This window comes from Olea europaea, unplaced genomic scaffold (assembly GCF_002742605.1).
Source record: "Olea europaea var. sylvestris unplaced genomic scaffold, O_europaea_v1 scaffold3606, whole genome shotgun sequence".
NCBI classification, from domain to species: domain Eukaryota; kingdom Viridiplantae; phylum Streptophyta; class Magnoliopsida; order Lamiales; family Oleaceae; genus Olea; species Olea europaea.
Genome location: NW_019255276.1, coordinates 15,486 through 22,657, shown reverse-complemented (window position 1 = coordinate 22,657; position 7,172 = coordinate 15,486).

The window sequence follows — 7,172 nt, the reverse complement described above, 5'->3', positions numbered from 1 at the left end:
AGAAATAAGGTTAGCGTTAGTCATGTCATGGCTATTATAAAAAATAGAGAAGAATGAAATGTGCTCAAGAAGCACGATATAACAAGAAGCATATAATTTATTATTAATGAGATCAAAAAACGATAACCTAGCATAGCAAAATTTCAACTTATTACGTTTGACTTTGGAACGAAGAACAAAGCAAGTACAACTAAAAACTCTCAATGAAGAGTCATCCGGAAAATGCTCATATAATGTTTCAAAGGGTGATAAACATAAATTGTGGGAACATGAAATCTTATTAATTGAAGAAATGATAGTAAGAACTATTTCTCCCCAAAATTTATTGGAAACTTTGGCTAACAAAAGAAGTGAACCAGCAGTTTTTACAATGTGCCTGTACTTTCATTCAGTAACACCATCTTGTTGTGGGATATATTACAAGAGACTTGATGAATTATGCTATCAAAAGCAAGCAATTCAAAAAAATCAGTTGATGTGAACTCTTTACCCAAGTCACATCTAAAGCACTTAATTATAGTGGAATTTTGAGTTTTAATAAGTACTCAAAAAGATTGATGAATAGAAAGAAAGTCAGATCGTCATTTGATATGATAAACCCAACAATAATGATTGTAATCATCAATAAAAGACACATAATATTGAGACTCTCCTTTTATAGCAATAGAAACAGGTTGCCACACATCAGAGCGAACAAAATCAAAAGGTGCAACAGAATAAGCAATACTTCGAGAAAAAGGAAAGCTGAAAATTTAGTTAATTTACAACGATTACTATCAAAAATGTCATGGGTCTGTATATCTCCCAATTATCTAACTATGTTATTAATTCTCAATAGTGTTCTTGGATTTCACAATAGTTCCACTAATATAACCCCACAATCTTTTTCCTTTTAAAAAGTTCCTCATTGCGATTCTCCAATATGAGTAATTTTTACTATTTAATCTAACACTAATGAATTGAGGTGAATCATCCCTCTCAATTACCATTATTGAATCAACAAATAAGCTACCACCAATAAAACTAAATCCCCAAGTTCTAAGAAAAACAATGACACCCAACACACCACCATGAACTATCGTTAGAAGATACTGTATAGTACACATATAATCAAACTAATGCCACCAAATGATCAGAAACTCACCAATGAATAATCTATCTCTTTGAACTTGCCTCTTTAAACGTTCCATGCATCTTCACGCGCTTCCATGATCTTCGCTAAAGTCCTTTCACGCACCGTTGGAATAACACGTGCTAGTACATGAGCCAATCAAGTATGGTCATCTCATCATCAGGAACACAAATATGATCTCCATCTATCTTTAATTGAAAGTCGGATTTCAATGATATTGTATATTTTTAGTGGCGACCTAACATAAATTTAGTGTTCTTTTATTCGTTTCAATTTTACGAATTGTCTGAGAAGGATTGAGATGAAGGGATCAAATTCAACACACAAATTTGGGCTGTGATACCATGAAAATAATACGAACTAATTTGATAAATTAAGCAAAGAAGAAGAAGAAGAATTAAGAGATGAAGAGGAAGAAATATTATTGAGCCACCAAAATTTAGGGTAAATAATGAACCAAATTAAAACTTACAAAATTAGGAAATTAAAACAATAAGGAAACTAAATATATATTATTATGTCGAATTTATTATTATGTATATTATTATGCTATCATATTAATCTCTCTAGAGGACTTAACACTGTTCTAATTATTGTATTGTACCCATATTAGGTAGTGACAGTACGACAATGATTAATTTTGATTGCCTTAAAGATAATAAACTTAATTCGAAATGTTGTAATATCGCTATAATAAGGGTTAAACACTTAACTCAATTTCGCTGAAAATTTCTATACCATATTTTAAAGGTGGTATTGATGGTTAAATTTAAACGATGCTAATTTTTTTACAACGTGAGATATTAGATTAGTAATTTTAGCGGGAAGAACTCAACCGAGCTCTAATTACAATACTTTTCTCCTAAAGAGGTTTGTGTTTAAAATGACTGGGTTTTAAAGTCATCGCAGTGTTATTGTACTAATAGGTCTACATATGCATAATCATTTCATATCATTTTATTTGCTTTTTTACTTTTGCTTATAATTTAAATTTTTTTGAACAATATCGCTAAGTCCATTATTTGTAATCTTGAAACAAATTCAACTTGTGGCTAAAAATTATGTTGCTTGGAAATGCAATTTAATGATCATTCTCAATGTGGAGAAAGATATATTATAGACAATAGTTGCCCAGTGAACCGAGTTGTCCACTCCTTAGCATACGATGTATATGAAAAGTAGCACCACTGATGAGAGGGCCTATTGCTACATTCTAGCTACCATGTCCACTGTTTTGCAACGATAACATTACTGTATGGAAACTGCTTGAGAATAATGGAAAGCCTCAATGATATGTTTGAACACCAAAACCATCAGGTTAGGCAATTCCCCATTAAGTCTATAATGAACCTATGCATGAAATACAAGACTCCCGTTAGAGATCACACGTTGAATGTTATCTGTTGTTTAAAGAGATTGAGGTTTTAGGGACCTCATTGACTTGGAGACTTTGATCGACATGGTTTTGTAGACTTCACAAGATTTCTTTCAATTTAAAGTGAATTATTATCTCTAAAAAATGGACACGTCTCTGACTATGTTAGTGACGGAGCTCTATAGTGCAGAAAGTGTTCTCAAAAGCAAACATGGGGTTACATTTTTGTGTGGAAATTGTAATAATTCATAGCATGTTTGAACATAAATTTCAGGTCAAGATAAACACTTGAAATGATGTATTCCAAGTTCTTTTAAATGGTTAAATCACCTTATTTTCCAAAACCATAGATCTGTAATTTCTTTGCACTCCAATGGTCCTAATCCCTATCACGGTGGAAGGAGATTATTATCTACAATCTAAATGCCTTAGTTTGTGAGTTTTCATGCCAAAATAGTGATTTTAGGACCTTTCCAATTTTGACGATATTTTCCATACGAATTTCACCATTCTTCTTTCTATCATTCTCTCTCTCAAATGCTAGATAAAAATTGGAGCTTATATGAGACTTAAGGGTAGTTATAGGGAGTTGTAAGTTTGAATTTCAAGTTCAAGTCACTCCTTCCAACCCTTTTAATATCTTGTGGGTCAAGTCATAACACATGGACGATCGACAATCCGTATTTTTTAACATTTCCCACTCGCACATGAAGGGGTTGGCTTGAACCTTAAGTGCAATGAATGTCACAACTTAAATCCTTTTCAAAATCTATCTCACAAGAATTCATACGAAAAGTCGATATATACTACAAGACATGTTTCTTACCACTTTATAGAGCAAGATCGCACAAGTCTAATAACTATTTGTGCTTGACTAACTCTCATCCTAGTCGACATTTACATACCTATTAAAGTCACAGGTTATTCCTTCGACTACAAAATAGGATTAATGATGATGACACCATTCAAGTGTCACAATGCCCTTTCTAAGGATAATATTGATACCAATAGATTAGATCCATGGTATGACAAATGTTAGGACAAGTATATACAAAAGCATACTTTTAACTCTATAACGTACTAGATATGGTTCTCTGAATACTTCTTTGTGCACTTATGGAGTCTTTGAACGTCTATAAAGACTCATAACGGTTGCCTTCTGATGTAGAAGTATCAACAGTGTAACAAATTCCATAGTTAAAAATATTGTAGAATTTTTATGGTATATAACTTTTGTGATGGAGTAAGAAGACTAGAATAATCTTTTTAACATAAAATGTACAATTTACTAAACCCATGTCCTACATCTCAAAGATTGATGACAACCATTTCAAATGGTCTCAATATATTCCTTCTCATTCTGAGCCATAATATCATTAACGTCAAAATTAGAATTACAATATACCATCAGACAATTACTTAAAAATAGTGATTTTCATCCATATGATGAAATTTTTGTTAGATATTTAAATTCTGCTAAAAGCTTAAGTACGACTATCAAGATGACTGTATTAGGCCATGCTGTAACTTAAAGTTATCAAAATACTGCAAAAGGCATTTAAATTTGAAATGTGCAAGTCGATCCATGTTAATCTCTTTAATTGTTTCTCAACTGAGAAATACAGTTTTTTGGGTCAAGTTGGTGTAACTTTAAATTCAAACATACTATCAATGTACAGAAGTGAATCCCATTTTTATGAAAAAATTATCTAACTCAATACACTCATATTGAATGTAACTTTTTTTTTTTTTTTAAAAAAAGAGTTTTATTTATCATAGTTCATTAGTCTTCCACTTTGTTTTCAAGAACTTGAATATTTTCAATAAATATAATGTCCAATTAGAACTTCAACATATCCTAGATTAGGTTGAAATTTTAATTCCACATATATACTTTCATCAATATTCCTCTTTATACTCATATAAGTAAGGGATTGAATTACTGAAAATAGATTACTCCCATTCGGAGACATATTACTCCAACTTGAATCAGAAGCAAACAACTCATGTATTTCAAAATTGATTCACCAATACACATAATATTTATTTCAATAATATTATCCAAACCTTTTTTCCTCACTTGGAAAAAATGTCAAATGTCCCATCTTGTAATCCAAAATCCATCTAAAACTCACTTAAGTACCTTTTTTGGACTGTTATATGTATCTCAGATATACATATCGTTCTTAATAGGCTCATGTTCCCAAACTTATTATTAAGAACTTATACAATCGATTGTGAGTCTAGGATAACCTATATTTGGTAATCTACGTGTCCAAAATTTTTATATACTTAGCCCCTATTTGGTCCCCATAACGGGGAAAAATTAATGTGTGGAATAGTATTTTTTGAAAAATAAGTGGTTGAAAAAGAAGGAAAAATTTACGATTTACGTGTAATATTATTTTATGGAAGATTGTGAGGTTAAAAACAGGAGAGAGAAAAATGAAATGTAATGTAATAAAAATTAATGGGGCTCAAACGGGGGCTTAAGGTATCAACTTTGAGAGAACTCCACTAAGTGACAAGTCACAAAGTTAACCAAATGCGTAAATTGGACTGTGTTATCTTAAGTCTCATCACATTCAACAATATTCCATTTATTCTATCCAATAGACTATATGATAACTGGTGATTAAAGAATAGTCAGTCCAATAAAAATTTCTATTTCATTACCTTGATCACTGAACTCTCGCGATAGAGATCTACACTCTCAAACCATTTTTAAAATATTTACTTCCATAATCTGATTTTCTACTCCATTTCAGAAGAGTCTAAATCAATACAATATCTTCGACTTGAGAAAATAAAAGGCATAATTGAAATGCATAAATCCATCTATAGATATAATGAAAAATGAAGTTCCAACTCCATCTCTCTTCATCATAGTTCACAAAGAAATTCAGATGGATTTACTCTATGGAATTTTAACTTTTACAGTTTTGAATGATTTTCTCGACTCGAAACTTCAAACCATTGCACATATACCTAAAACCATAATAAACATCACTACCGTGCGTACGAACAAAACTATCACGTATAAGTTCAAGAGACCAGTCTTAGAAGAAGAAGAACTGAGATCAAGTTTAGTAAAGCCTTTGATATTATTTTAATATCAAATAGGAGATTAGTTTCTCCACTTTGCAACACTAAGGGTATGTTGGATTGCGAATATGGAATTTGGGTGAAAAGAAAATGAATTCCAAGTAATTGAATTGTCTAGAAATTGTTTTCCAGAGAGTTGTAAATTATTGTGTTTAATTAGTATAATTTTTCATGTGGAAAATGTTGAAATAAAAATATTTTTTAGTGTTGAAATGTTGAAATGAAAATATTTTTTAGTGTTCGTTTAACTTTATTTTACATGAAAATTGTTAATTAAAGGGATAAAATTTACTGATATTGGGGATGAAATTTGTTTCTATTGTCAAAAAAAAAAGTCAAGAAAATCATCTATCTTTTAGTGTTCGTTTGGCTTTGTTTTACATGAAAATTGTCAATTAAAGGAAAAATATTTTTTTTTACAATTAGGGATAAAATTTATTTCCATTGCTATATAAAAAAAAATTTCGATACAGTAACCGGGAAAAACCAATTCCCGCCATATGAAAATCAAGAAAAATTCCATATGGCAAGACAACCAAGAAATCCATTTCCATGGAAAAAAAAGAAGCCATAACACCTTTAAAATTTGAAAATGGAATTCCTTTTCTATTTTCCATGAAAAGTCTCTCCTATAAAACACACCCTAAGTTATAGTATTAGTTATATAAACCTTCACCCCATCTTCATTATTTGTATATATCTATTTTGCACCTAGTCAAATACTCGACAATAGACTAAAGGCACTTTTTGATCTCATATGGAGTGGGTTTCTAACTTTTGAATCCAATATCCATACAAGATAAGATCCAATATATATGTATAGTGTTGACACATGAACAACATTAAGAGAAACATATTCAAGTGCAATATCCTTTAGCATAATTACTTTCGAGCTAAGAGATTCAACCCGTATGATTGAAACACTTGAACTTTTATAATATTGGTCTTTTATCAAAACCACTTTCATGTACTACTATCCATTATGTCTTCTTGGTACTTTTTCTAGTTTCCTCATCTATCACATATTTGTTCTAACTTATTTAATAAGAAGATGGAATTTGGGTGGAAAGAAAATGAATTTCACGGAATTGAATTATCTAGAAATTATTTTCCTGAAAATTGTAAATTATTGTGTTTGATTGGTATAATTTTTTATGTGGAAAATGTTGAAGTAAAAGTATTTTTTGGTGTTCGTTTGACTTTGTTTTACATGAAAAATGTCAATTTAAGGGATATCTATTTCTACTATTGTTTCTAGAATTTGTTTTCATTGCTAACAAAAAAAAAGGAAAAAAAAAGATCAAAAAATTATCTGTATTTTGGTGTTCGTTTAACTTTATTTTACATGAAAATTGTCAATTTCAGGGATATCCTCTTTTACAATTGTTCCTAGAATTTGTTCCCATTATCAACAATTAAAATAACCAAAAAGCAAAAAAAAAATAAAAAAAAAGGTGGAAAACCAAAAACCACCTATCCCTTGAAAAATAAAAGGTGTAAAATCACGCTTTAAGGTGTTGTACCTGGAAATTCATGAAAAATCAAATCTCAGGAAAATTT